At 44.4% G+C, this 27,814-nt stretch overlaps 1 long non-coding RNA gene across 2 annotated transcripts in view; it reads left to right on the forward strand.

The window, feature by feature from the left end:
• Positions 1–27,814, forward strand: part of LOC102728594 (uncharacterized) — a 106,886-nt gene that overhangs the window by 70,534 nt on the left and 8,538 nt on the right. For both annotated transcript variants that reach the window (XR_014142845.1, XR_014142844.1), the window contains exon 3: positions 24,035–24,123. This is a non-coding gene — a long non-coding RNA (uncharacterized LOC102728594). The remainder of the gene's footprint in view (positions 1–24,034; positions 24,124–27,814) is intronic.

Here is a 27,814-nt window from a genome sequence, read left to right on the forward strand (position 1 = left end):
ACATTTTGGGTCATGGGGTTTGGGGTGGGATGACTTTGGATGGTCCCTCCTGACCTTGAAATGCCATGAAACTAGAACTGCAAACCCAGTGGTCAGATGTGGGTCTAGAGATGAGGGTGACCCTTAATATACTCTCCACTAGCCCAAGAAACAGAACACAGCCACTAAAATTTCCAGCTGGCAGAATTTGGGCTCATTTCCTCCAAGTTTTTAAACAGGAGAATTCAGTCAGTTGGTCGGTCAGCCAATTAACACTGTACCCAGATGAGCTCTCCAGGGCCCAGATGAACTCTCCAGGTCCCTTCCTGGAAATGGGCTGGGTGATTAGGTAATTAGATGGAGAATTGCATTCACTCGAGCAGGGAACTTTTATGCTTATGCATACACTGAAGCAATAATAGCTTATGAATCACTTGGTTTTCATGTTGGCATCAGGTGCTTCCATGGCAGGTAAAGTGAGAACTGCTTGGCAGGTTACTGCCCCCTCCTCAATACCTTTCCTTGATGTGGACACTGCCTTATTGTCCTAGTTATAGATGGAGAGGATCACTGGAAGTTGGAGTGAGGTGGGCATTCCAAGTGGGGTGATCTTGCCTGATACATCTGCAATAGATGTCTGAGACTGCCCCCCTCAGCATTATTTGGTGCTTTGGAAGCCATGGTAGTTACCACACCTGCCAGTATGGGTTGTAGACTCCAGTTACAAGTGCCTCTGTTTTTTAAGTATTTCGGACCCTAAAGGGTCTTCTTTAACTTCTTCCCAACCTAACCAAAGGGGTAAAAAGTTATGACTGAATAGGGGAAAGGTGGGTTAGAAGCTGGTTCCCAGGGACCCTCACCCTAACTTTTCTGCTTACATGGATAGCTTCTCCTTACTTTTTCAAGAGTGCCCAGAGGCTGTCTGTGCTCTGCTCTCCTCTTGGTAGCTATCCCCATCAATCCCATAGGAGGGACTGTTCTCCCATGATGGCGGTCATGGAGCTGCATCACTCAGTTCTCCTTCTAAGAGAACCTGCTGTGGGGGTCCTAGCTGATTGACAGCCTCTAGCTCCTGCACCTTTGGATCCACTGGATTTCTGAACTGCTCCCAATCAATGACAGAGAATGGTGGGGTTACCAGACCAGTTCCTTCCTCCTAAATGTAGAATTGTCTAATGAGCAACTTTGGCTCAGGGCCTTCCCATTGACCTGGCCAAGACTTACTTAGAACCCCAGTGGAGTCAATAGCTCTTCCTACTCAACTCCTCCTTCCCTGTCTTCTTTCGCAGAGGTCAGAACTGCACTGAGTCTAAAGACTCTTCCTGCATACTCCTGTTCCCCTTTTATTCTTTATGACTGTTTACTGCAATAAATATCTTCTATATCTAATCCTGCGTGGGTATTTGCCACTTGAACGACAGAGGAGACACCAAGAGTGGTCTGAGTAAGCTGTTGTTACGATGGGTTTTGCAACTAGGTTGCTCACAACCTGGCTGACCAGGAGGACCTCATCCTGAGTGGTATGTGGGATACAGATACCCCCTGGCATGAGGTAGCAACTCAGTTGTTGAAGATTTCATGTGTGGTTGCCTGGGAAAACATTTCAGTAAGGGAGATTGCACATTTGCCTGTGCAATGATTAAGACATTTGAAAGATAGTGGGGGAACATGGCCTACAAGGACAGTAGAATTTACTGGTTGCTACTAAGTTGTACTGGTGGGCTGCAGGGGAATAATAAGAAACTGAGTGCAGTTAACATACAGATAAAAGCTAGGTGTGGGAGCCAGAGGGCCTTATTGGTAGTTTATAAAGAGGCTTTCATCTCAGGCAGTGGAAGAGCAGACGCAGTTAGGGAGCAAATTCAGAATCTGATAGTTAGGATTGCAAACCTCAGTGATGTTTAATTGCTCAGCCAAGACAGATCTGTTATAGGATAAAGGCCCTGGTTGGGAAAGCGTGAGACCTTAAAAACTGGGACAGGGATATCTGAGCGGATATTCCTAAGAAATTGATTCCTCAGGTCCCTCCTAACCCTCAGAACTTTTGTAGGTGCCCCCCCCCCAAGTAAAAGCTAGTATTTTTGTAATTCAGAAAGATACCATAGGGTTCTTTCCTCAGCAAGGTATCAGTTGCCCCCCACCTCCATCCCCAGGAGCTATCCCATCTTTTATTCTGGCTTCCATGCCAAAAATGAAGATTAAATTTCAGCGTAATTCAGCTGAGGATATATTGGGTTTGATAAGGAAAGATAGAGACTATATCTCAAAGGAGCTGTGAGAATTAGCTAGCCTGAACCAGCAGGAGCCAGAGGAGTACCCCTGGAATTAAGATTTTGAGCATGCTTGATCAAAATGGTTGAATGTAAGACTGGGGGCAAAATGATGGCCAGCCAATGAAGGTGCTGATAAATACCTCCAATCAGAAGAAGGCATGAATGGAGGAGCAGTAGCAGAGCGCACTCCCATAAAAAGTCATCACCATTTGCTTTATTTCCTGGACCTGCGAAGATTTTCAGATCTGGATCCCACTGACTAAAGAGGTGGCCCGATTGCTAGGCAAAATGACACTGCAGCACCGTGGGAAGTATATACCGTGATGATTCCCCTAGTCCTTTCCAAAAGGGACCTACATACACTGGGGAAAGGAAAATACTCAAATATTTTGAGGCTATCAGATACAGGTTAGAGTTGGCATTGATACCTGGAGACCTAATGTGTTATCACAGCCCTCTGTTACAGTTGGGGCTCACAGGGCCAGGAAATAAAGTCAGTCCTGGCTAAGGCTTGGCTTACAGGGTGTTCTCTAGGTGGTCTGTGGATCCACCCAATAGTCATGTCTCCAGTCAATGAGTAGGAATGGATATAGTTGGAATTTGGTGGAACCCGCACAGTGGATCCTTGACATATTGGGTATGAGCTATCACAGAAGGGAAGGCCAAATGAAAGGCTCTGAAATTGCCCTCACTCCCCACCCAATCTCCAACTAAGATGGCAAATCAAAAGCAATATCATATCCTAGGAGGGGAGATTTGTGCCCATTAAAGACTTAAAGGATACAGGGTGGTAGTCCCCAAGCTATCTGTGTTAAATTTGCCAGTCGGGCCCCATTCTCAAGTTGGGTCCTTGAGAATAGTTATTGTCTGCTCGGACTTAGGCAAGTAGTCATCATGATAAAAGCTTCTGTGCCACATGTGATTTCATTGCTGGAACAGACTAATACACTTCAGGTATATGGTACATACCCTCTGATTTGGTGACTAAAAAACAATTTTGTTCTCAGGCTTTTTTCACTCACTCACTCACCCTCTACCACAACACAGCCCCTGGAGATCTGGACCTTGCAATCTGGACATTTTGCAGAATGTTACATTGATCTATTATGTGGATGACATCATGTTGATCAGGCAAGATAAGCAAGAGGTTGCTATACACTGGAGGCCTTGGGAAGAAGATACATACATCACAGAGGGGGTGATATACGAAGAATCGGGGAGCTGCTACTGCAGTGAAGTCTCTAGGGGTCTAGATGTCTTGCATCCTTAGTCCAAAAAAGAAAGCACAGCACCTGATCGGTCTCTTTGGCCTCTTCTGAAGATAGCACATTCCACACTTGGGAATACTGTTCCAGCCCATATACCAGATGACACAGAGGACTGCCAGCTTTCAGTGGGGCTTTGAGTAGGAATGGGTTCTGTGGCAGCTCTAGGCTGCCCTGCCATGTAGGCCATATGATCCCACAGACCCTATGGTGTTGCAAGTGTCAGCAGTAGAAAAAGATATAGTATGGAATTTATGGCAAATCCCAGTGAGAAAACAATAATGCAGATCTCTGGGATTCTAGAAGAAGGCCATGCTATCTACAACAAAATTGTATGCCTTTTGAGAAGGCTCCTGGCATAATTTGGGGCATGTTTCTGATGGAAAGCTAAAGCTAAACCATGGAGTATCACATGACTCTGCAGCCAGGCTCTCCATTGTGATCTGGGTTCTGTTCGAACCACCAAGTCATGAAGTCAGATAGGCTCAGAAGCAATCTGTTGTGAGATGGAAATGAGTGGAACCGGAAGCATAAGGAAGTTGCATGAGCAGAGAGCCCAGACCCCTTTGCCACCCATCATGGTTGCCCCAGTGCCTATCCCAACGTCTCACATGTTGCCAAAGGAGTGTCCCATATGACCAGTTGAAGGTGGAGAGACAGAGAAAGTCCAAGCTATGTTTATGACAGGTCAGCTTGTCAAGAACAGGTTGTCCTGCCATAGTTTTATTGTGGCTAACAGAAGATGGAAAGTCAGAGACAAAGAACTTTCTTACTGAGCACAATAGCAGTAGCCAGGGTATCAGTATTTGGGGTTTTTTGTTTGTTTGTTTGTTTTATAGCAGTTACCTGAGTTCCAATTCCTATAAAGTAATGTAAAAAGTGCTAAGTTACACCTGCACATGTAGTAGCTTGCATTATAGGAGAGAAACCTTGAACTTACAAAACCCAAGTCTTCTATAATGGACAATAAGCATGCCCGTTTTTTGCTTTGAAGGAAGACTCTGTCTTTGTTTTCCAAGCCCATTCACTATACAAACATCCTGGAAAAGACAATCTGGAAAAAGGGTAGTCAGTGCTTCTCCTTGCAAACATGCAGAAGTAAGAGACCCATGGAGAATTGTCTCTTACATGGCTCAATATGGAATGTTAGCCAAAAATGAATGGTAGCTGTAATACAGCCATATTCAGGGGGTAACACTGAAATACAGTGGAAAAGAAAAAGCTTTCCAATGGGCAGAGCAGTGAGCATTGCACCTGATCATCCATTTTGTGACCTGAGGTGAGAATATACAGTTGACCCATGAACAATGCAGGGATTAGAGACCCTGAACCCCAGTGCAATTGAAAATCTGCATGTAACTTTTGACTCCCCCCAAACTTAACTACTAATAGCCTATTGTTGATCAGAAGCTTTAGCAATAACATAAACAGTTGATTAATATATATTTTATATATTGTATGTATTGTATACTATGTCCTTACACTAAAATCAGCTAGAGAAAAGATGTTACTAAGTAAATCATAAGGACAAGAAAATAGAGTCCTGTACCGTGTCAAAAAAAAAATCCACATATAAGTAGACCTGCACAGTCCAAACTAGTGTCGTTCAAGGGTCGATTGTACAGAGATTCCTGGGCTAGCCAGAGCTTGGGAGTGAAAGAACTGGAAGATTGGTGGGCAATCTTGGGGTGGACATAGGGGGTTGAGCATTAAATGTCAAGATTGTTGTATTACACTTTAATACACACTAAAAAAGCATCCTCACAGAAGAGGTACTGAATAACCAAGTAGACAATAGGACTTGGCCAGTTGCTGTTAGGCATTCTTCGTCATCAGCTCTCTCGGAACTGGCATAATGGCCACATTAAAGGAATGGCCACGAGGACAGAGACGGAGACCATGGATGGACCCAACAGTGTTGACTTCCACTTAAGGAGGCTGATCTAGATGCTGCCTTTGGAATGCCCAGCCTGTCGGCGACAAAGATCAGTATGGAGGCCCTGATATGGCACTCCTCAAGGAGACCAGTGGTCCATTTGGTAACAAGTCTCCTACATTGGGCCTCTCCCATCTTTGAAGGATCAGCAGCTCCCCTTCACAAAATGAATTTGTCTTTCCTGCCCACAGAGCCTCAGTCAGCACACTATCCAGGGTGTTGTAGTGTGTTTGATCCACAGTCTCAGAATCCCTAACAACATAGCATCCCACAGAGGACCCAATTCACAGTGAAGAAAAAAGGGGATGGACCCATGGGATCCCTCATTGTATCACATGCCACATCACCCAGAGTCTGCCAGTCCCAATCACTTCCTGCCTCGATTTGTGCTTCCTGTCCCCGCCTCTCTGAACTCTGCGGGTTTAGTGTCCTGGTCCCCAGGGGGGCATACTCTTGCAAGAGGACACAGCAAGGCACATTCTGTATGTGCTTGTCACGTGTGTTTATGGGATTTGTGAAAGGTAACGTGTGTGTGGGAGTGTGTGTATGTGTTGTGTGGGGGGGTATGATCAGTTGTATTGTACATGGCATTTGTATTTTGTGTGCTATGTGTAGGTGGATATGTATGTATGCACACATGTGTGGTATGTGTTATGCTTAAGTACTATATGGGTGGTATGGATGGGGCATGTGTGTTCGTGTTTGCGATATGGACGTATGTGATGTATGTGGGGTGTGGAAGGATTACTATACATGCGTGGTGTGCATTTAAGGCATAAATATGTGTTGTGTGTGTGTATAGTGTGTAGGTATATGTGTCGCATGTGGGAATGTGGTTTTATGTGTGTGGTGTGGCTACATCGGTGTGTTATGTGGGGGGTGTTTGTGTGGTGTGTGTATGTATTACAGGTGTTGCTGTGAGTGTGGTATGTATGTGTGATGTGTGGTATGTGTTTGTGTTTACGTGCTGTACATGTTTACATGCACGTAGTATATGTGTAATTCTGGGGAGTAGTACATGTACGTACCTGGGGGTATATGTGATGTAAGTGTAGGAGGAGTATAGGTGATTTGTGCGTGTGTGTGGTATCTATGTACATAGTATGTGTACAAACATGTGCTGTGTGGTATATGTGCATGAGGATAGTGTGGGGTGGGTGTGTATGTACGTAATGATATAGATGGATGGATGTATATATGCTGTGTGTGGCGTGCTTGTATGTGGCATGGTGTAGTGTGTGTGCATATGCTTGGTACGTGTGTATACACACGTGTAATGGTATGTGCAAGTGTGTGTGCTAAGTCGTGTGTGTGTCTGCAGTCTGTATGTGATAGGTACGTGTGTGATGTGTGGATACATTTGTGGTATATGCAGAGGACATGTGTGTTGGGTGTGTGCGTGGGTATGGTATGCCTGTGTATACACGTATTTAGTGCATGTGGGATGTGCACACGTGTGGTGCACGGTGTATGTGTGTGCGATCTGTACGTGGTCTGCATATGTGTGTCGTGTGTATACAGTGCACGCGGGGTGCGTGTACCTACGTGGGGTGTGTGTGGTCTTGCAGCTGAGCAGGAAGCCTTTTGCAGGGATAGCTAGTGCCTCTTCTTCTCACTTCCAGAGTACCTCTTCCCTCCGCCAGATCTTGAGAGCATCACTGTCCGAGGAGAGGCCATTTCCCAAGTAGCTCGAAGGCCGCGTGACTCCCATGGTTGTCCTTAACAAGCAGGCTTCAGCACCCTGCCTCCTGCATACATCACACCGCCCAGTGCTGGGCTGGGGACTAACCAGCCGTGATATTGGCAGTCACGCGCGTGTGCTCAAACCACCCATGCGCATGTGCTAGGAGGGGGCCAGCGCACAACTGTACACAACCCCCAATCTGGGCTCCTAGCAGCGCTGCATTCTTAACGAGCAGGCTGGCTCATTAGAGGGAAATGTGGTCTATAATTCCATGTTACATCGCCTTTTAGCTCTGTTTTGCCTTTGCAGACACCAGATCTCAACTATCAGAAGCTGCGTACGGCTCATTAAAAGGACAGAGTTAGGGAGGGGCAACAGTGGGGCCCTCAGGCCAGATGTCATCGTCCCCTCCCTGCCTCTTCTTCTTGTTCAGCCTATATTTACAATGTTTTCCTTTCTTGGTTTAGCCTTCTCTCACCCACTCAGTAAAAACTGGGGACCTGTAATAACCACTTAGCAAGCACCTACTCTGTGCCAGGCACAACTGCACGTGATCGCCGATCCTCATGACAACTTAGATAAGCACCCTAGTCCCGTGGATAAGGAAACGAATTCCCAGATAAGGAAACTGAGTCTGGGAGGTTAAGGGGACTGCCTGCGTGGAGGAGCAAGAGTGGGAAGCCAGGTCTGTCTGGCACTCCCCACTGTGTGGCTTTCACGTGGGGCCATTCACGTGGTACTTAGTGCTCAGCGTTGTCTCGGTCAGCTGAAAGCAGGAGAGGGTCCTTCCCTACCCCACCTTTCTTACAAGGGAAATGCTACATTCCCATCTAAAGTTCTGAAATTTGGAAAAGCCCCATTTCCATATTGTTTCTCTTTTTATCTCCGTTAGTCAAACAACAAAAATTAAAATCTAGGGACACCCACAGAATGCCCCAGCTTTTTACACCGCTGACCGAGAGCTCCTTTCCTGCTGGCTTCAGCATTAATCTGTCTTGCCTGTTGCAACTCCACTACAGCAGTAAACCATGCCCTGCATCCCATAAGTACATTGTTTCCATTTATTTCAGTTCAGTCACCTGGGATTTTCAAAGAGCTATCTGTGACAGGGGTGTGCTCCGCCACAATTTTCCTCCTATCATCTAAATTGACTCCTTAAGAAAAACCTGTCCCTGATTACAAGGATGGGTCTGTTGCAGGCAGGCAGGGGATGAAATCTAGCACAATGGCTATGATCACAACTTTGGAGCAGGACCGCGGAGATTCCAGTCCTGTCTGCACCATATACAAACTTTGAGATGTGGCAATTCGCTTTGATTCCGTAAGCCTCAGTTTCCTCATCTGTGGTTGGAGGAAAATAATGCATTGCAGAGCTTCCAACACGGATGTCTGTCTCGAACACAGTGAAAGCTCAAGATGTTAACTGTTATCATTAGTCTTCAGTTGGAATGAAGAAAAGGCCATGTTAAATTTGCATGATTGTACTTTTACACTAAGCCATTAATGATGCATCCATTTAGTTTTCTACTCTGAAAGAACATAGATTTGATTAATTACAACAAGAATTTAAAGTATTTCCATTATTCAGAAATAACCTACAGGGTCTAAGCGTGTCCCTTCCTTCCCAGTTTTTTTTTTTTTTTTTTTTAAAGAGAGAGAGAGGTAAATAACAATTATGTAGTCAGATTCACTGACTCTTCCTCTCCTTGGTAACAGCCTAAGGCTTAACCTTGATTAAGCAACATCACATCTGATCCAAGTTCTCTCCACTTTCAACCCAGCCTCTGTTCCCCCTGGGGTGGGACAGCCCTGCCCTAGACCCTCCCCTGTTTAGCATCAGAACTTTGCCAAGGCTAAGCATCCTTAAAATTCTCTTTTAAAATTAAACGGTTGTCTACCTACTTGAAGTTGGACCATTTTGTCTTTTTTGCAGGATAGTCCTGCCCCTTGGAAAATGCATGAGCGTGTTAAGTTGTTCTGAAATGCATTTTAGAAGAAGGTTCCTGAATCCAGACTATGCCCATGTATTTCCCAGCCTAATGGCCCCGAAATGCTTTCCATGTGCCCTTCCTGTGAGTCCAAGTAAAGCAAAATCTCCTGACAAAACAAATTAGGAGTAATAGATGGGGGATTTTGGCACTTCCTATGACTCAAAGCAAACGTATTTCTAGATTGTAAAGTATGAAAAGAGAGATCAGGTTGACACCGAGAAAATTGAACATTGATAAATGAGTTGCTTTCATGCAGTCTCTCAAATTCTCTCTCTGGCTCTCTGTCTCTCTGTCTGTCTGTCTCTCTCTCTCTCACACACACACACACACCCATTTAAAGGGTAACTATTTCCTGAAGATCATACTTATGTTAATCTCAACTCAACACAGTTGCCCTCAAGGCATTAGGGGGCAGTCATCCTCACTCACAAAGCTTCAGATTCCACCAAATTATTAAAAGTAGATGTAGACTTCTAATTTTGTTTACAGACTTACTCACTAACAGAGTGATCTCCTTGTTATGGGTGAGGATATATTCGATGCTAAATTTCCTGCAAATTTTCACAGCATCCAGTCTTGAGATTGTGAGTTACTGCATCCTGTGTGTGTTGGTATACCTTTCTTTGATTAAAAATGGGATAAGTCAATGAGAGAGTCTTTTTACCCAACGCCACGTTCCTTTCACACGAAGGTCATATATGCACTAATTGGATGAAATATAAATCAGGTTTCTTTCCACATTTGGTTTTAGATCCTGACCTGTTTTGTGTCAAGAAATCACAGGCAGCCCACCCTGTGCCATCAAGGTTGGTTCAATTCACAGATGATTTCCTTCAATCATAGAATGATACTAAATGCAATTCCAAAATAAAGAACGGAAAGTTCAAAAGCACATTTTTTAAAAAGCGTACTGTGCTGTAGAAAAGGCAATGGGAACCTTGACTCCGTTTGCTTCCCTGTTTCATAGAGATTTTGAGGGCAGCCGAAAAACATAACTCCTCCTGATAACACCGGTCATGTCCTCCCTGGGAAAGGTGATGTGGCAGAACTTCCCTCATTTTGAGCATTTGAGCAGTTGGCTTCTCCTTGCTTTAGGGTTCTTTGGTCTGGTTTCTAATTTCTATAAAGTTTAAAAATTTGGGTCTTCACTAAATGGGCAGATCCCATTTATTTTCTTCAAAGATTTATCTATTTGGCAGAGAGAGAGCACAAGCATGGGGAGCTGCAGTCAGAGGGAGAGGGAGAAGCACACTCCCCACTGAGCAGAGAGCCCAATGTGGGGCTTGATCCCAGGACCCTGGGATCATGACCTGAGCCAAAGGCAGACACTTAACCGACTGAGCTACCCAGGCGCCCTGCAGATCCCAATTATATTTTTCCTACTAAGTGTTGTTTTTGAAGATTTTGAAGAAAACTGTCCCAGGATAGTTCTCATTCAAAATGTCTGCTTCTAAACTTAAAAAAAAAATAGGCATACTCACAGGGAAAGAAAACACACACACCTGCTTCCTGAACACTGGGGGCGGTCTGGCGGGCAGGAATAGACGTCAGCTTCTTCCACCCCCAGCCTCCTATCTCCCAAACACAGGTGCCCCCAAATAGGGTTATGAGGTTGACTATAGGATGCCCAATTAAATGTAAATTTTAGATGAACAACAAATAATTTTTTAGTATGTCTCAAATATTGCATATACTCTTTGATTTGCCAAAGCTGTCCACCCTGCCCCAAAAGCCTTGAAACAAATGCACCACAGGGGTCCTAGGACATTGCAGCTTAACACACTGATCATCCCATGGAATCAAGAGTGGGGAAGTATATAAATGTCATTAAATCAGCCTCTCATTTTACAGATGATCAAACAGAGGTCAAAGAGATAAAAACCATTTTCTAAGAGCTTCTAGCTACCTGCCTCTGTCTCCTAGGGCAGTGCCGCTCTCTCAAAGGAGCATGCCTCTCTCCACCAATCCTTGAGGAGTTGGACTCTGACTTTAGGATTAGCACATGGGCAAGTGCACCCCATTTTTCCATGCTCCTGTCTACTAAAGCAATAGGGATGTGGCACACGTAAATTCTATCACCTCCCAGAGAAGGGAAATAGAACTGCCTACCTCCACAAGGTAGGGAGACAGGGCAGGAGAGGCAAATTACAAAGAACAAAGCACAGATTAACATCTCAATAAATTATCCTGCCACTTAGGCGTCACACGTTGGGTTTTCTTAACGTGAGGGCACACTCATGTTAGTGATCTGTGATTACTGTGGTTGGTTACAGAATCTTCCCCTGGAGACCTTTCCAAATCAGATAGAAAACCATTTGTCTTTGTTAGCCAAGTTGCAGCTCTACCTAGGGACCTACAGGGGGATGAATTTAAATGACTCCCCCAGAACTCTTCTGAACCTTGAAATCTATGAAAATTTAAACAACTAAAATTGTAATGTTCAAGCCTTTGACGAGAATAAATGCAAAAGTAGCTCAGTGTTATTATAGAGCTTCAGTATTACTCAAGGCTTTACAGAATCAAGGAAAATCCCTCTAAAGGCCACGGACATGCCCTGGTTGTTTTCCTGCAACATCATAAGGAGGGCACAGTGCATGTGGTTGATGATGATTAAGCATGCTATTTATATGTATATAGGACACTCGATTTCCTTACCATTTGCAAGGGATACATTTTAGATCTCAAGACAAGAAAATGCACGGTTCACCATAGAGCAGGTATAACTGAGGTTGGAGATGGGACCCCCAGTTTGCCAGAGACTTCTCAGTTGCTCAAGGGGCTTAATTTCCAACCCTCCCATTTCCTATTTGTCCTGCTTTTCCTAAGTAAACTGATTAGGGGAGCAGGGAGAGTGTTCAAGTGAACCTTCCCACAGTCCCCCTGTCTGAAGTGGTCCTAAGTTGGAGACATGGGGAAGGCCACCTGCTTCTTAGCTCTAGCTAAGTGGACAAAGGACTGACAAGGCAGAGGCAAATTCTCTGGGACCCAGGGTGACAAAGATGGGCTAAAAAGCAGGAGATACAGCACTGCCTGTGGCAGCTTCCCATATAACTCAAATAACCAACATTTGAAGCCATGAATATTGTAGTTGGAATTGTTTCACAAATTTGGGGCCTGCAGAAGTCTTTGGAGCTTACCTAGCTTAACCTGTTCATTCAACCAGTAGAGAAATGAGGAACTCATTACCAGAAATAATTTTTCATTCTTTATCGTTAGGGGAAAACCCTTCTTCCCCATACCTATGGAAAGAGAATCGTTAGCATAAAGCTCCTGGCCTCCCCGCTCCTTTTATTTTGCCCCAGGGAAGAGTGATTTAATAAAACGGGGACTTTGGAAGAAGCTGACTAAGTGTCAGCTAGCCTCTCCCTCCTCTCTTTCTTGAGAACAAGTTGTCTCCTGGAAGAATGTTCTGCTCTCCTCCTTCAGGAAAGGCACTTCCTCGTAGGGAGGGGACAAGATGGTCTGCTTGAATACAGGGCCGTTGAGTAAGTTTGTTTAAATCCAGTGTTCAGTATTCTCAAAGGAATCTGACCTGGATAAGGGTTGCTGGGAAGTCTTTCCTGAGGACATGCACTCTGAAGGAATAAAAGGATTTAACTAAGTGGAGAATGGGAGAGACAGAATGTTCCTGGTAGAAGCAACAACATGTGCAAAGGCCCTGTGGTTGAGGGGGGGGGCAACATGGCAGGTGTACTGGATGAGGGCTTGCTGAAGTGCAGAGAGACAGGGAAAGACTGGTGCATGAAGAAATGCAGAGGCACATGAGGCCAAACTACACGGGTCTTCAAGACCATGTTAAGGATCTTGGTCTTCAACATCAGAGTACTTCATACCCAAATAAGGATTGAAGCAGAGAATGGGGCGGGGGGGGGGGGGAGGAGAAGGATGACATGATCATATATGCAAATGAACATTGATTCTGTCTGTATTGTGAAGTACAGATGGTGTGGGTGCGCAGAGTGAATACAGGAAAGAAATCATCGCAGTTGCCCAAGCAAGAAATGATGACCATTAGGACCAGAGTTATGTCACAGAATGAAGATGGTTGTTAGCTGGAAGTCAGTTTTCCTGGCATAAAAGAGAATCACACCTTTGGCTAGCTAGACTCAGTTCACATAGACATCTCAAGAGAAGAAAAAATAAAACCATGGAATTATGTAAATCATGTCAATTGTAAGTGCCGCAGTTCAAAACCCACTATTGCAAAAATTTGCTTTTGCTAAAAGTTTTCTCACTTTTGACAAAATAAAAGGCTGTTTGTTTGTCTTTTAAACTTTGTATTTGTTTTACCTTCTCCCTCTCCTTAGAAAGCCAGAAAATCTTTAATCATATAAGTTACATCCACGATAATTCTCATTTGAGCCTTTCCCTAGAAACAAGCATGTACACTCCAAGGGTTGTATTTGTTAAGTGACTAATACAGAAATCAGTGGCCATCACATTCTCTGGTTATGTCTCTACTGTTTTGTTTTGTTTCAGGCTTTGTTTGTTTTTATACTGCTTTTCTACTAAAATGGGAAAATAATAATCTCTTTGTCTGTCTAAAAATATCTCTGTGTAAATATTCTTCAAAAGCTCATAAGCTAGTTGGAGTGAAACTATTTCCCTCCCTTTTCCACCAAAAGCACAAAGAAAAGTTATTCCTTGATGAAATTATTGACTACACATCCCACATGATTTCCTTCAATAGCAAGTAAATACTCCCTCAATAACCATGGGTGTGGAATGGAATAAAATGGAACAGTGTGGAGAATATGAAAATTCGTAGAGATTTAATAAAAGATTTCCGAGAGGATCCAAGGAAGCTGGTCTTACACAAAAGGGACTGGTTGACTTGCAACAGCGCCCCCCACTGGGAGAGGTCTGCAGCCTAGTGGGGTGTGGCCTCTGCTCACCTGATTCCTTCTTGGCTGAAAAGGCATACACTTGAATCTCTGTTGAGCCCTATGTCTTTATGCTCTCAAAAGAGAACCCCCACTCAGCAATGAAATGTCCCAGTTACCTTTAAAATCTTACTCATTTGCGGCGTCTGGGTGGCTCAGTCAGTTAAGCGTCTGCCTTCAACTCAAGTCATGATCCCAGGGTCCTGGGATGGAGCTCAGCATCTGGCTCCCTGCTCCACGAGCAGCCTGTTTCTCCCTCTCCACCCCTTGTGCTCTCTCACACATGCTCTCTCTCTCTCTCTCAAATAAATAAGTAAAATCTTAAAAAAAAAAAAAAAAAAGAAAAGAAATCTTACTCATTTAGAGTAGGGGAATAGCAATACAGTAGGGGAATAACAATACATTTAAAAGTGTTTAATTCTGAAGAGCCTGAATTTTATTTTATTTTTTATTTTTACTTAAATTCTAGTTAGTTAACATATAGTGCAATATTGGTTTCAGGAATGGAATTCAGTGATTCATCACTTACATAAACACCCAGTGCTCATCACAAGTGCACTCCTTAATACCTATCACCCATCTAACCCATCCTCCCCCCACCTCGCTCCATCAACCCTCAGTTTGTTCTCTATAGTTAAGAATCTCTTGTGATTTGTTTCCCTCTCTAAGAGCCTGAATTTTAGACTTAATCTTCAAGTAACTTTTTTTAAGTCACTTTCAAATATACAGAAATTCCAGTTAAGTTTGCAAAAGTGGTCCTCAAAAGTCTTTAACTAGGAGAGAGAATAATTACTAGCATTTATGTTGTTGGTGTGTGTGTGAGACTCTAACTGGGCTGCCCAACTGTTCTGGTTTACCCAGGCCCAAGAGTAATTCCCAGACATGGAACTTCTCGTTTTAAAACCAGGACAGTTAGGGGGAAACTGAGATAAGTTGGCCACCCTCCCTAATATATAGGGCTCATTAATTTTCCGAAGAAGTTTAAGTATCAGTCAATCATTGGTATTCATGGAATACTTACATCTGCTCAGTACCCTGCTAGGCACAGTGAGAGTTCGGAAGGAATAGGACTCAGGAGGTCCTTCCCTTGCCTGAAATTCTGTGGCTCCTTCATTGCTTCCTAGGAGTTTATAAGGTAATTTCCCTAAAATACTCAATGGCTGCTTACTAAACAGAACTTGTCAGGCTCTATGGTTGGTGCTTGGGGTGCTCAGATGAATGAGAAACTGAGTCTGGCCTCAAGGAACTAACTCTTCTGTGGAGAAGACAGGCACAGATAAAAAAACAACACAACTTGGTAAGAGCTATTATAGAGCTCTGACAAACTCCTGAGCACATACCACATAGCAGGACACAGCTAATTCCAGCTGCAGATATGTCTAGACACAACAATGGGGCTATGCTGCATGTGATATGCAAATGGAGGTCTAGACTCTAGGTAACAGATGCTGTAATTGTTCAGAGGAGAGAAAGAGCTCTCTTGGCAGAGTGATCATCCCTATGTGTATAGAGGAAGACCTTACTGGAAAGACAGGATTTAAGGCACACTTGGGAAAATTGTGATATGCAGGAATAAATACAAAAGAGGCTCTTGCATAGGCCAATCATACTAGTATGTTATGAACCAGAGTTTATGATTTATCTAGTTCTGTGCACTTGAGGTGCAAAAACTAAAGAACCACCAGCAACAAAAGATTAATAGGCAAAGATGATGTAGAGGGGGAAATTTAGACTAGAGGCAAGAAAGTTTAACACCCGTTGGTGTTAGATGGACTTAACAAAAGAGTCTCACGTAGAAGATAAAGTTGAGAAAAATAGGTTAAGGTCAGATGATGAAGGTTTGTGAATTGCTGTGAAGTTTGGAATTCCGTCTATAGACACTGGGGAGCCATGGAAGGCTTTTGAGAAGGGAAATGCTATGGTGAAAGTTTTATTTTAGGAAGCTTAGTCTGGCAAAAGTGATTACCCAGGTCTTATATGAATTAGAAAAGATTCCAAGTTCATGATTTAAAACCAAGGGAGTTTTAGCATGTGTGGAAAGGAATATTAAAGAAACTTTTCCCTTTTTATTGCAAAATGCAGCTGTTGGCTGGAGCGGGGGAGAGATTCTTGGCATCTCCCTAAGGGCTGGAAAGGTGATGCACCTGCAGAGGGAGAAACTGGGATCTCCTCTGCAGAGAGAATCATGGCGGCCATGAGTGAACCTTTCCCCCCAACTAAGAGCCATCTCCTAAGTGGAGAAGGCTGTCTACAAAGAGATAGCCAGGGGACAAAATCTTCCAGCTGCAAATTAAAAACAACCAGGAAAACGGTTGCGCCTTTATATATGACTGAATTAAACAAAAGTAAAGAGAAAAAGCTTCTGTATCATTCCATATCATAGACCCTTTCAAATTCCTTTCTCATAGTCTATTTCCATCTCTAATTCTACCTGCACAAAATATAATCATGCCTGCTTGTAATTACTTATGCATACATGAATACTAGTAAGTTAAACTTGTTCATCTATTTACATAGACAGTGTGATACATAGTAGCTTAGGAATTGCTTCTTTTCCCTGTGATTTTAAATGTGCAACGAGTTTCTTTCTAAAACACATATTTGCAGATGTCACTTTAAACACTATTTTCTGAGATTATATTTTCCATAGAAAACAGATGTCTGCAATTATCCCTTTTTTGACCTCTGAGACTTATCAAAGTCAAATAGGTAATCATCCAATCAGACGGGCTATCATTATCAGAAGAAAAGTAATTATAATCTGAATATGTTTGAACATGATTATTATAAGCTTTAAACTGTTACACTTTTGATTGGGGCAGAATTGGAAGACATTATCACTTCATAATTCAAATGATGTAACTTCACTTGTTTTTGTCATTTAGAATCTGGAGAGCTAAATTTATTTAACAATATAATTCTTTAAACATGAACAAATTATGCAATAATCTCTTTAAAACCATGAGAATGCTTCTCAAAATCTTGACAGTAAAATTAGGGGAATTTTTTTTTTTTTTTTTTTTTAACTAGAGCAAATCAGAGCTCGGCACTGAGCCCATCAGTGTGGGAAGCTTGAGGCAGACGTGTTCCTTTGACAGACATTTTGTGATATGCTTGGTTCTGTTAAAGAGACCCACTCCCTTTCTGCCTGCCTCTAGAGGCCCACCCATTGTTGGCCCGAAGTAAAAGAACTCGGCCAAATACAGAAATGATAAGTGAGAAAAGAAAGGAGAAAAGGTGTGTAAAGAAAGAATATTTTTCCCAAGAAGATATGTAAATAGAAGGCGTGAATTCAAGTCAAAACCAGTACTGAGAATTTTTTAGAGGACTTGGCAGGGGTGGGGGGTTGGGTGGGGGCATGGGGAGCTATTGAAAACCTAATGTTTGGTACATAGCGAGCAAAACAGCTTTTCCCATTGAAAATAATTTTATAAAACTCTGGTAACGCACCAGACATTTGATTAGGTGTTTGCTTAACTTGGTGGGATGTCCTGATTTTCCTCCTCCACCGTTTCTGAGATCTGTGCTTTCCAGCTGGCTTGCTGGCCTCAGGAAGGAGGGTGATGGCAGGGTGCTCCTGGGCTGTTCCTGGGGCCTGAGTCCACATGAGCTGGTGGATGTGAGCAATGAGCATGCAGAGTCCCATCGGAGAACTCTTATAGCTCAGAAATGTTTGGCGTTGTGTCCTCTGAATGTGGCACAGGCTGAGGGTTAGCAATAGTCACAGACAGGAGCCTTTACAGGATTTGAAAGGCATTGGCTGGTTATTTTTCCATAAACACAGTGTTTCCTAGGATGACTGTTTAGGAGGAGCCATTCAATTCATAATTCTAGTTCAGCAGAGTGAAGACCGGAGTCGTCTCCCCAAACACGATAGAGCTTTGGTAAAAGCCAAGTTCTTACTTCATACCGTTGCACCTTCCTTATTAAAAGTACCCCTTTCTTGTTGTTTCTTCTTGACTTCTTCCCTTCCCCTACCTCCACCGTGTGTATGTGTCCAATCCCTTCATTCAAGAAAGACTTACTGAGTACCTAATAGGGGCCAAGCACTCTGGAAATGGCAATGAACGAAACAAATATCTCGGCCCATCGGGAGCTTGCATTCCAGTTAAATTCTTGCTAATTCCTGGGGTGCCTGGGTGGCTCAGTCGTTAAGCGTCTGCCTTCGGCTCAGGTCATGGTCCCAGGGTCCTGGGATCGAGCCCCGCATCGGGCTCCCTGCTCCACGGGAAGCCTGCTTCTCCCTCTCCCACTCCCGCTGCTTGTGTTCCCTCTCTTGCTGTATCTCTCTCTGTCAAATAAATAAAATCTTTAAAAAAAAAATTCTTGCTAATTCCTGCTGCAGAGATGTCAACTGATAACACAGGTATTGTTGGAGTTATCAAGGATGGAAAGTAGTGCTCCCTTTGTCACCCAGGGAATCAGCACCTCTCGGGGGGCGGGCCCCGTGATAGCGTGCACCGTTAAACTCCCCTGGCGACTCAGACCTTCTGAGATCGAGAGAGGGATGATGGCAGGTACAACTGCCTCGGGGGAGAGCGGCCGACCTGGGGGAAGTTTGATCTTGGCAGGTGCCTCTCGAAAGTCCACGAGATGGACAGGTGCCCAATCATTGTGTACCTCTCCAACACCCGGCTGCGCAGAAACCTCCTCTGCTCTGCCTGGTGCTACAGCAACCATGAGCTCACTACTTTGTTAGTCTCCCAGTGGCAGAAATCCTGTTTTAGTGACATGACTCATGATTTATAACTCCCTATCGTCCAGCGCAGTGCCTGGCACAGCATTGGCACTCAGAAACCTCTAAATAAATGAATGGCTGGCAACTGCACTTCCCAAAATCTTTGACGCTCTGTTCGGTCTCAGTGGAAAGAACTTTCTTTGTTGTGTTCTCTGTTGGTCACAGATTCCCAGCCTGACTTATTATCTTGCAAGATGTCAGAGTAGAAATTTCCAGCTTGATTCTTACTCTAAATTTCGTTGAGCCCAGGTATTGGAATTACGGTACTACTTTTCAGTGGGGATTTTTTGGTCGATGTTTAGTTCATCGTGCTGAATATTTTGTGCATCCATGCACTGCTTCTGATGGATTTAGCTTGTTAAAGTGGGTGGCATCCAGCTGCAACTCCCTTTTCTTCTCTTTCCTTCTAATCTACTTTCAAGTTACTAAAGCAGCCTATTAACACTTGGTGTTTTCATCAGAACTTGCACATTCCTAGGAGCCTTTGAGCCTGTGATCACATCATTTCCCATCTTTTCAGAATATTCTTTCTCCACAGTTTTGCCTAGCTTCAGTTTCTCCAGCTTTCAAGACCTTCCAGCAAGCATAATAGTACCAGCAGTCAGAATGGCATACTTTCCACAAAGCCTTTTCGACCACTACAAGCCCTCGCTTCTCCTCATTGCTTCGTGTAATTATTTCATGTAGAAATGATTCAACATCCTCCTTTGCTGCATCAGTTATCTTTTTATATGGTTATAGATGCAAACATGTATGTTTAATTAGCTAGATGAATAGCAGGATAGCGCACAGGTAACAGCATGGTTCGAGGGGTACTTAGACTTAGGTTTCAAAATAGGTCCTCCCCTTGGGGGAGAGATGACTTATGACAGGTTACCTCTCTGGACTTCAGCTTTGCCATCTATAAACTAGGGCAACCGTATCTACCTGTATCAAGCATGCCTTTTTATTCTGATGCTTTGACATCTGGGGCCTTGCTGACTTCTAGGAGACTGCCCCTCTCAGGGCTAGCTAAGTCTTAGAATTGGCAAGGGACCAGCCTGCAAGCATACTTTTCATGTGTGAGCCAACTGATCCAAACCCCATACCCCAACCACCTCTTTTATTGGGGTCTCATATTCTGGCCACTAGCCCATGTCCTATTTACTCCAGAGCAACTAGGAATAGAACCTTGGCCCCAGAGCCTACTAAAATGATTCAGACCAGCCAATCCTACGCCTCTGCCCACTTACCATGCCTCATCCATTCCTTTGCACAGAAGCCATAATAAAGGCTCTTTCCCTCGATTTCCCCTGCTCCCTCTGCCTCCTTACTGACCCAGGTGCTCCACCGTGTAGCCTCCCCATGATGTGTCATACCACCTCCTGTTTCTAGGGAACTGTGAATAAAAACTTCTTTCTTTATGACAGTCCTTTCCATGTCTGCCTGTCTTACCATACCCAATTAAAATCAATTCTGGGTACATTTTCAAACACTACCCATAGGGTTAGGGTAATGGTTCTCAACTGGAGGTGATTTCTGACCCTCAGGGGACATACGGCAACACCTGGTGACACTCTTAGTTATCACAACTGGGGTGAGAGGTGTTATTGGCACTTAGTGGGTAGAGGCCTGAATACTGTCAAATATCCTACAATGCACAGGTTACCCACAATAAGATTCTCTCGCCCGAAATGTCAGTCCTGGCAAGGGTGAGAAACCTAGGATTCAGTGAGGATTCGGTGAGATAAAGTAAGTCACATGCTTCCTGAAGTGATTCTCAGACTGTAGCACACACTGGAATCACCTGGCGGACTGACCAAAACACCTGTTGCCAGGCCCACTCTCAGAGTTTCTGATTCAATAAGTCTGGGGTAGGACCTGAGAATTTGCATTTCTAACAAATTCCAAGGTGATGCTGACACTGATATTTCAGTACCAACTTTGAGAATTAATAGCCTACTTCATAGGAATCGCTCAATAAATGATATCCGTAATTATTATTTTATCAAATCCTTTAGGTCAGAAACTGACCCCTCTACTTCATATCCTGTACATCACTGGGGTTTGCAACAGGCACTCAATTAAAGATGCTGATGGTTATTTGACACTGAAGCACTACTAAGTGGTAAACTATACCTAGTAAGTATACATTTGGGACTAGATTAGAGACTGGTCTAGGTAGGAATATGTTGTAGTTAGCTATTGCTACATAACAAATTGCGCCAAAATTTAGTGGCTTAAAGTAACAACCATTTCATTATATTTCATGATTTTGTGAGTCAGGAATTTGGACAGGGCTCAGCAGGTTGATCTTCTGTTACCTGAGGTATTGATTGAAGCTCCTCAACGGTATTTATCTGGGCAAGAGGTTAATGTATTCATACGTCTGACACCTTGCTGGAATGGCTTGAAGGTGGGTCCCCACTGGGACTGTCAACTCGAGATCCTTCCTGTGGCTTTCTGCCTGTGGCCTCTCCATGAGGTGGCCTCTCCATGGGGTGGCCTCAGGGCAGTCAGACTCCTTACATGGCAGCTTAGGGCCCTAAGGAAGAGTGTTGCAGCTAACAGGGTGAAAGGCTAACTTGGCCTTTTTGACCCCACTCCAGAAGTCCCATTTTGTCATTTCTGCTGTGCTCCATTGGTGAAAGCACTTACAAGCCCCCCAACCCAGTTCCAAGGGACAACATATGGATCCCATATCTTAATGGGAGGAATGCCAAAGAATTTACTGGCCATGTTTTCAAACTACCATGTGATATTTGGCTGCAGTGCTGTTTTTAGTGAAGGGAGTAGAAGACATAAGCAAATGACCCTAGGACTTTATAATTTTACTCTGTTATTCTCTGTACTGAACTTTTGATGTTATGTCCTCTCTCCAAATATATCATTGCAAGCCAGACAGCTTCCCCGCACTACTGTCTTCATCTCATGACTGCGAGTTGGAATAAGTATCCATACCTGTCAGAATTGCCTAATGCAGTAAAACCCACAATGAAATGCCCTTCCCTACTGCAGGCTCATTACACAGCATGAAAAATCATATCCCCCAAGGATACAGTCTCACATGGCATTTCTCTCTCCCACTGTGGTCCTCGTCCCCAGCGTGCCTGTAGCAGAGGTATGCTCTGTCCTCGTCCCCGGCGTGGCGACCGGGTCCTATACAACCCGATTCAAACAGTAATGCTTCTGTTCTCTGAATGACGCCTCCTCTCACAGGGCTGCACTTACCCCTCGGAGACCCTGGGCTCTCTGACCGGTCAACAGGTCAGCAGGAGCTCGAGGATGACCTCAGCAGCAGCCACGCGTTATTTCAGTTGCATTTTTCTCTCTGATTATCCAAAAGCGAAAACAAAAAAGTCATTTAAAAAGGCAACCTGTGCTCTTCCAGTACAACAAAGGATCTCCTGGAAATCTTTTATTTTTTAGATGACATTTTAATGTATGCTTTGTTTTGTTTTCATCACTTTTATCATCATTTCTTAGCAGGGGCCCAAGTGACTTGTCTGGGGTAAGGGGGGTAGATTGTAATGATTCATTTGTATACATTTGTCCTAGTGGGAATTTGATGTGGAGGAAATATTATCAGAATATTAAATTAGAGGCACTCAACATTATTCTCTGTTCTGTTTGAAACAAGACTCAAGATACAAATATATGGGGCCCAAGGAGGCCACGGTAATTCAGTAATTCATGAGCCTCCTCCAGAGCACCTTGGTTATTTCTAAACTGAGTTGACATAACTTTTCTCCTGTTGCTGGTACCCTTGGTGCTTCTATTTGGGTGAAGTTTTTAGCTAGCCTCTCTTCCCCACTCAGTTCCTCTGTTAAAGTCTCTAAAGGCAGCAGCTGATGTGGTTCTGGAGAGGTAGGTACAACCCTCACAGTCCTGAAGACCGAGCACTTTCCAACAGATCTCTTCCAGCAAGGTGTTCTCTTGCAGGTCCTGAGCAGCGCTCACTGTGAATCGGAGCTGACCAGCTCCTGAGACCGGTGTGTCAGTCAGGATCCAACAGGAAAACAGAAACCACTAGAGAATTTGAAACAGAAGGGCTTGGATGTAGGGGTTGGTTATACAAGGATGGGAGAGCCAAGAGGCCAGAGAGGGGGCAGTGAGGAATCCAGAGACCATAAAGACCGAAAGCTGACATTGCCACAGGGCAGTGGGAAGAGGGGAGGGAGCTCTGGAGCTCAGGGGCATTGTCGCCGGCTGGAGGCTGGAACCATAGTGGACAGGACCTGCCCGGCAACAACTGGAACCAGAGGGGCTGAGCAGCTGCAGAGAGCGAAGGGAAGAAATTCCTGTTTCTCTCTCCCTCTCCTCACCCTCCACCTTCACCTGTCCGTGCCTCCCATCCTCCAGTCTTGGAAAAGCAACCGACAAGGGTCAGACCCTTTGATTCAGAACAGGATAGGGAAAGAGCAAGAAACAGACCTGAGGAAAACAGCCAGGAAAATGTGCACGGAAGTAACCCTGTGAAACGATTTGCACTCAGCTCTATGTGGTGTCTCCAGGACCCTGCACACATCCATCCTCCGCCCAAGGTCATTGTCAGCTTCTCGAAGGTCTCAGCCACTGACATCTATTCTGACTACACTGATGTCACCTTGTCCAATAACAAATAGCCTTTCTTTGTAAGGCCCCAACCTGGTCAGATCTCTAGTTTCGGTCAACTGCTCCCCAAGCCTCCCTGGTCCCTGAGGGCTTCTTCTCCTTGCTTACATGTTTGCTGCCTCCTAGCTCACTCTTGTTCCCACTGTCTCTTGAGCATCTTGGCCAATTTGTGTCAAAGATCCATTTTTGTAAGCTGATCCCCAGGTCCAGTGGGCATGGTCTGGGTTTGGTGTCACATAATCCTCTTGTTCACCATAGAAATCTTAACTACTTTTTCTCTCCTCCAGCAGAAGGTGGAGTTTTTGCTCTCATGGTGGGCCCAATTCAAGGGAGAAGGGGGTTAGATTTTACTTTTTTGCAGAAGAGCTTGTGGGATGGGAGATATTTTTGCGGCCATCTTGGGAAATACAACCAGCCCCAGGCAGAGACTTAATAGATCTCCTCAATCCTAATTAATAGTTTTTCTCAAAGATTTCCTCCCTCCCTCTGACTCTTCCTCCCTCTCGTCCTTTTTGTTTTCTTATAATACCTAGAGACAGGAAAACTTAATCTTTGGGAAATAGTACATCTCTGCATACAGCTTAATCACAGAATACACCTTGAAATATTTATAATGGCTCTTTATTTTTTCTTGATTTCAACAGACTAGACTCAAACACCTTCACCACTAACATATTCTAATATATTAATAGAAAGAAACTGCAATCAGGACCTACCCTCAGAAAACTGACTCCACTTGCCATCTTCCCTATGGTTGTCTGGCAACACAACCATATTCTCGGTATGTATAACACATTCTCCACCGTAGAGTTTTCCTGCAAGTGCTCCTCTTTGTCTTTGCCCATGTCAGGGAGTAACCAGATCCACTCCCTCCCCTTATGACAAGCCTTACAGTGAGCAAGTCAGAGAAAGCAACTCTGAATTGATTTGATTAGGCCTACCCAGAGGGAACTGGGACTGTTATTCAGGTGGGGAGATAGCTCTTGACAAATCAAGAGGCGCCATAGTAAAAGGGGGTCGGTCCTCCAGTCCTTCCTGCTGGCCTGACTTGCTCTTTCCAAAGGGAAGGGGGACAGAACGCCCAGGAAGAGGTCTTCTGGAGTGATCTAGCTCCCACAATGAGGAAGTAGAGAAAAGTCACATGTGGAGAAGAAAAGATGGTCTTTTCTTCTGAAGGTAAGTATTCTACAGAAACTCAACAGATCACCCCATCTTAATCATGACGGCAAGAAGGCAAGAAGATGGCAAGTGTAGGCAGAACACCAAAACGTTCTGACCTCCAAACAAGCATTAAGTCCTTAACGGAGAGAGGACAGGGGTAATTCAGAGCAAGTGCAATGCCCTCTATTTGGGTTTCGATTTCCTGGTCTCTGGGGCCAATTGCTGGGAAGTACAACGGTTATAGTTGTGCTGAGCTTGGCTCTAAAAACCTGTGGTTTTCAAACCTATCAGAGCTAGCACCTCTTCATTATAGCAACTGTTTCGTAATGCCCCTTTAATATCCAGAATAAAATTAATAACATAACTCATCTTCACACATTTCAGAAAGATAGCAATGCAATGCCTCAACGGACACAAAAGAAAAACACAACGCTATCATAAAATAACGGGTATTTCAATGTGTGAACGCTCAGCCACTGTGCGCTGTGGCATTGGAAGCCACGGCAAGTCATGAGGCTTCGCTCATGCCGAGAGGCCCCAGGAGCGTGAGAGTTACAAATGCAGCCCATACAGGTGGCTGTTTGTCCACATGTGTAGATGGGATTTTCTGAAATGATGAACAACTCTTGACAATTCTCTGAACAAAGCAGAGTGTAATCATCTTCTTGATTTATATGGTTGTATAAAATTCAGTGTATACTAAAACAATGCAAAAAGACCTCTTGTAAATTTTGAAAACTGAGTCAAGTTCTAAGTTACCAGAATGTTTGTCAAGTTTTTCATGTATGGAACTATCCCGTGGAACAGTCAGAAGTCATGTGGGATGCAAGATAATTTTGTTGTTGTTGGCCCCCACCCACTAAATGGCAGTAGTACCCCCTACCTTGTAACCACCCCAAAAGGCTTCCCCAAATTTCCAACATGCCCTCCAGAGCCTTGAAAACCATGCTCTCAAGTGTTAATCAGCTAGCCTTGTGAGTGTTTTCTAAGGGTTCTAAGAACCGTATACGTATCACGTGATTGGCATAATTATTCCTTACCACACGCGAGGAAACTGAGGCACAGAGAGGCTACATAACTTCCCAAGGTCACAGAACAAGGATGCCCGTGGGGGTGGAGGTGGACCATAAGCCACCCAGAACCGGCAGGAACCATTACCACTCCCTTTCTTGATTCGCGTCTTCATTTGTGAGACCTCTTTTTCCAACCTGCTTCCTACTGACAGGTCTAGGCTCCAACCACATGAAACAGGCCTCCGGATCATCAGAGAAAGCTGTGTACTTACCGCATCCTGTTTGTCTTTCCGAGCGTGGTGCTCCAGCGGCACGTGTGGGCTGGCCCTTGGCGGGGCGCTCAGAGCTCAGGCCTCCCTTCACCCCGAGACCCTTCCTCGTCTTGCTTTTCATCCGCGGGTCGCCGACCCACTTCATCCATTCTTGCGATATGGTAACTAAACCAGGCCAAAGAGGCATAATTTACTGGCTTCCCTCTGCTTTTCCAATTATCCCATTTGAGCCTCGCTAATTTTCTCTTCACCTCTCCTCACCTCGCGGAGCTCTTCCGTTTGCTCTGTCAGACCACCCGGTACAGCGATGATAACCCGCTTTTCCTCCCAGAGTCATCGCAAACAAAGGCCGGCTTGGCCAAGTGGGGTGTTTCAGAAGCGATGAGCTCACCTCTCACCCCCAGCTGCTCAGCGAGTGGCTCAGTGGGAGCTTCTGCGAGCAGATCTAGAATGCAGAGTGCCCTGCTCAGCGCCAACCCCTCCCTCGGCTCTGCGTTAGCACGTTCGAGTCGGCTTCCTGGGCAGCGCGGTTTGGGCCCCGCAGCACCGATGGTCCTAAATTAAGTTGTGGAAGACAAGGGCTCATTTTCCTCAGGGGAACTTGATGTCAAGAAACTAAACTGAAGTCTCAAGGTCTTTGAAAATCTACTGGTTACTCTGGCAAGGATCCCCCGCTAGGATCTCCTCTGAGGACAGCATCCAGCTGCATGGGATCTTTTGAAGGCACACATGCATTCAAACAGGATTATGCACGTGGCTTTAATTCGCATGTGCCTAGAACAGTTACTCTAAGGGAGTCCTCAAATCAATGCTTTGGTGTTGTTCTCTAATGGCTGTTTTCCCCACTTTCCTCTGCTCCTATCACTCTGCTACCCGACACTCCTTATCAGAAATAAAGATAGAGGGGCGCCTGGGTGGCTCAGTCGTTAAGCGTCTGCCTTCGGCTCAGGTCATGATCCCAGGGTCCTGGGATCGAGCGCCGCATCGGGCTCCCTGCTCGCTGGGGAGCCTGCTTCTCCCTCTCCCACTCCCCCTGCTTGTGTTCCCTCTCTCACTGTGCCTCTCTCTGTCAAATAAATAAAATCTTTAAAAAAAAAAGAAAGAAAAGAAATAAAGATAGAAGAGGATATAAAAAGACAAGAAAGAAGGTAGAGCCAAAAGCAAAGCTCATGAGGACTGTGGGGCAGATTTTTGGAGATCACAGTTTTAACTCAATAGGTCAAAGATAAGGGGTCTTCGATATCCAGCGTTTGAGACCCTGAGACTAAACCCAGCCTTCTAAAAAGCATATAATCCCAGTCACATCACAATCAGAATACATGATATTTTCCTCAGTCGTTAATAAATATAGGGGCCATGAGAAAGAGATCCTGTTCTCGTCTCTTTTTTATGCCATGTCTCCTTCCTTCCGTTTTCTCCCGAGTCAAATAAACACAAAGGTATTCATCTGATACTAAATTGTCTCCCCCTCACAGATTTGGTAGAGAAATTGGTCAAACTACAAGAAAATATTTTAAGCTCATCTCCTGGGGGGAGAAAAAAGGGTTAAAAATCAAATGTATTTTATTAGTTATATGAGTAAATAAAGTATTTAAACTCATCTTTCAGATTGTACAAGTTCAACCTCTCAGCGATTACAGTGCTGTCTACTAAGAAAATACGCTATGTCCGAGACATACCTCTTATGTTTCAATTCCCCCTTTGCCTCCTGCAAGCCTCTTCATAATAAAACCTAGTCTTGTAGTTTCATATGCCACTAGTGTCTCTTGCCTCTCCCTCTTTCCATGCACTGGGCACACGTTTTCTAACTAGTCATTGGTCATCTTCCCCAGGATGCCCCTCAACACCTCCGGCTTGACACACCCAAACCTGAACTTGCCTCCCCTAGGCACAACCCACTCACTCCCCGTCCCTCCCATTCTCCAAGTCTTCTCCAACCCAATACTGCTGGAAGGAACCCTGTGGTATATTTGCTTATATTTGACTTTGGGACAAGGTATTTATGTACACAATGTATCTCTATACT

This window comes from Leptonychotes weddellii, chromosome 2 (genome assembly GCF_054177405.1).
Source record: "Leptonychotes weddellii isolate Sample4059 chromosome 2, ASM5417740v2, whole genome shotgun sequence".
Taxonomy (NCBI): domain Eukaryota; kingdom Metazoa; phylum Chordata; class Mammalia; order Carnivora; family Phocidae; genus Leptonychotes; species Leptonychotes weddellii.